The sequence below is a fragment of the Salvia splendens genome, chromosome 21, assembly GCF_004379255.2.
Source record: "Salvia splendens isolate huo1 chromosome 21, SspV2, whole genome shotgun sequence".
Classification (NCBI taxonomy): domain Eukaryota; kingdom Viridiplantae; phylum Streptophyta; class Magnoliopsida; order Lamiales; family Lamiaceae; genus Salvia; species Salvia splendens.
In genome coordinates, this window is record NC_056052.1 from 10,858,767 (window position 1) to 10,862,680 (window position 3,914).

Consider the following 3,914-nt stretch of genomic DNA (forward strand, 5'->3'; position numbering starts at 1 on the left):
AAATAGTGCGGAGATTTCTAGCAAACAATTTTTCAAAGAAAACAACGGAAAAATAAATATCAAAAATCCAATTAACTCCCAAAAGAACATTTGTTTTAGTTTACGAAAACCATTTTAGAGTAACGAAGTAAGCATCGGGTTAAAGTCTCAAAGTATTTGACAAGACAAAAATCGTACGAAATAAAATAAATTCTTGCGACACAATTTCAATAATAGCAACGGAAATAGGTTATCAAGAGAGTCATAGGATGACACCTATGTATGAGGACACAACGCATCCAAAAATCCTAGGCCGACTCAACATCCATCGCAACATCCCGCTCAACCTGCACATAGGGAAAACAAATGCAGGGCTGAGTACTTGTTGTACTCAATGGGCTCATGCCGAAAACATTTTATAACAGTTATGCATCCATACCAGTGATCTCGAGTTTTACATGTAGTTAAGAAATATCATCGAGAACACAAAAATATTTCATAGACTAGCCAGTCAAACAATCTCCCCATTTTCTCAACAATCCATCAATCACAATCATCATTCCATAGTGCGACGAAAGTGTGCCTACGAGACCGGCCGACTAGCAAGGATGGCTCACGATCCCACCAGTGTATACAGCCTGATATTGTTTGCGGCCTACTCAGACCCGAATTCATTTCACAACACAACCATATAGGCTAACAGAGCAAGCTCGGACGAACTAGGCATTAGGAAACAATCTCATAAACAAAACATCATGGCATGACATAACAAGTTAAACCACCCTTATAACACCACATCATATTTTTGGAAAATAAAAGATTTGTAAAAGAAAGCCCACCTCGTTTGCGTAAACAACACAATACCCAACTCAAAGCAACCCTCGTTACTTGTGCTCACGTACACACAATCCCCTTGCCAACACCACAACACAATCAGCCTTCCATCAATACAAATTATCATGCATGTCCTACCGTTCCTTTCATCGTTCTCTTAAATTACCCACCCAACATTCATCAACATAAGGAAAAACATGCCATAATATTTCTCAACTTATCACACATAATCACGTCATAAGTTACATTCCTTGATCATACATGCATCATATAATTCACCCAAACTTGGCAACAAGTATTATTTTTACATAACAGAAATCTGGCAGAACTGCGTAGTCGTTTTGTAAAAATCACCAAAACTCCATCCGACCTCATATGAAGCTATATTTTGGTCACTACATAGTAGACACATTCAAGCACGTCCAGTTAAAATTTCACACCGAAATCATATCATTTGGTCAGTCAAAACAACAATGCAACCCTCTGGTCGAAACATACATATTCTGGCAGTACTGCGCGGTTCAATTGAAAAATTTACCAAAACTTCATCCGATGTTCAATGAGGCTGAAATTTTCACAAAACACAGAAGACACTTAAATTTCATCCAGTCAAAAATTCACATCGAAATAAGGCCATTTGGTCGGTCAAATCAAAAACGAAACTCTCTGGGCGAGAATACAAGTTTATGGCAGAATTGCGCAGTCAACTTCACAAATTCATTAAAACTTCATCTTTCGTCAAAAGGGGCTGAAATTCATACACAATACAAAAGACATCTCAAAATTTACTCAGTTCAAAATTCGTGTCAAAAGAAGATCGTTTGGCTGGTCAAACACACGTCGGGATCCACTGTCCGAACACCATAGTTTTCAGGCTTCACAATTTCGAAATTAGGGTATATTCCTCATTCATCAAAACACAATTATTCATGCTTCCAACACACAATCATACTTCAAAAAGTTCTCACAATCATGTTCTCATATATTCACACATCATTCACCAAAGAATCATCCAAACTTCACACATTCATTCAAAAGCGCACATCCACAAATTTTCTCACACAAACATAAATTCCCACCAATTAATTTTGCGATCTATGATTCCTACACTCACTATATGCATGAGGGATTCAAAAACAACGATTCAATGGAAAGGATGAGGAAAAGATTTTAAATTATACCTTCTTGAATCAAAATCAAACGGTAGAAACAAGGATTGATGCGATTCCTCGGAAACTCTTGAAATTCCAACTCCAATGGATGCAAGAACAAGGATTGAAGGAGAGTTTTTGGAGAGAATGTAAAGAGGGAGGAGGAGGCGTGTGAGAGTGAGGGAGAGAGAGGTGGACGGTTGGGAGGGTGAAAATATGGGGGCTAGGGTTAGGTTTAGGTGATTGTATAGTAGGTTTAATCCCCAACTAAATTAATTTATTAATTAATTATGGAGGAATAAAATAGAGGCTAATAAATAAAATCCCACAATTAAAATAAGGGAATTTTCAAAAATTGGCTATTAAATTAACAAGGAATTTATTTGGTATTTACTTGGAGAGAAATATATTTACAACTTAGGAATTAAAACAATTAATATTTCATAAACAAGGGAACAAAATAAATTAAACTCCAAGTAGGAAATAAAAGGGGGAGAGCGAAAATTTAATGGGTGCACAAAGAAAATTATTTAAATCCTCAATTAAATAAGAATAGAATTTAAATTTGGTAATTTCTTTATAGGAAAAGACTCCCATAAAATAGGTAACAATTAAATAAATTTCCACAAGGAAATTTGAAGCATAAGGGGCGTGTGATATGGAGGAAATTAAAAGGAAAATATTCACATCCCCAATTAATTAGACATAGGTATTAATTTGGTATTTATTTGAATAGAAGGAATTCCACAAAATAGGAAACAAATATATTTCTTCTACAAATAGGGAAGGCTGAAAATTGGCTTTAATTGCCACAATGAAATAATTCAAATCCCAATTTAATTAGGGTGAGGAAACAAAGTGTGGCATGATTAAATTGGATTCAAAATTAAAAGAAGGAAATCAACAAGGCACCAATTAAATCAAAGTAAATAATTCATCCTCCTGATTAAAATAGGGGATTTTCGAAACTCACAAGATTAGGCTAGGATTCGAATTTCATGTATCACAAATTAGGGATAATTCGATTTGGATTTAATTTGGATAAATATCCCAAAACAATCAATTAAATCCAAGAAGAAAATATTTCCAATAATCGAAGGGGTCGAAAATTCCCAATGAATTTGGCTAGAACAAAATGCATGATCTCATTTAATTAATTCCCCACATTGTAAAATATAATGTATATAACATTTCATTCTACATCGCTCATGACAACTATTTCACATAATCAACTCAATCACATAGGAACGAATAATTTCATAAAAGAAAGTTTTCCACTCGACATCCATATTAAAACAAAAGTGGTAAAAAATTTTGGGATGTTACAGTCTTGACCTGAATCAGTGCTTTTTTGATGTTCAACATTATGCTGGTTTGTCAGCTCTACCTCCAGATCAGTTCCCTCTTTGCTTTTCTGCTTCAGAGCTTCTGCATATGGCATCTTTATATCATCAAAATATACATCTCCGCTGACAATCAACTTCTGAGATTCCTAACAGCATAATCTGAAACCTTTCAATCCATCTTGGTACCCCAAGAAAATACACTTTACTGACTTGGTTTCAAGCTTACTTCTCTTCACATGGGCATACACCCTACTTTCAAAAGGCTTCAGCGTATAGAAGTCTGGTTTTTCTTCATACCATTTTTCAACTGGAATTGAGAAATCTATTGCTAAAGAGGGACATTTGTTCAACACTTTGGCTGCGGTCATCACAACTTCTCCCCGGAATGTCTTTGGTACAACTGAAGACAAGAACATGCACCTGACACTTTCTGGAATTGTCCTATTCATTCTTTCGGCCACACCGTTTCACTGTGGATTTCTAGGGACTGTTTTGTGTCTTCCAATTCCCTTCTCTCTGCAAAACTTATCAAACTCTGAAGATAGGTACTCATGGCCGTTGCCAGTCCTTAAGCATTTTAGTGATGTGCCCTTTTGCTTCTCCA

General features: G+C 35.7%; 1 long non-coding RNA gene across 1 annotated transcript; it reads right to left on the minus strand.

The window, feature by feature from the left end:
- Nucleotides 1–588: 588 nt before the first annotated feature.
- LOC121784692 lies at nt 589–2,037 on the minus strand. The gene is made up of 3 exons (XR_006046761.1): nt 1,995–2,037; nt 819–891; nt 589–698 (listed from the first exon to the last, which is right to left on the minus strand). It is a non-coding gene; the product is annotated as an uncharacterized LOC121784692 (long non-coding RNA).
- Between the last annotated feature and the right edge of the window lie 1,877 nt (nt 2,038–3,914).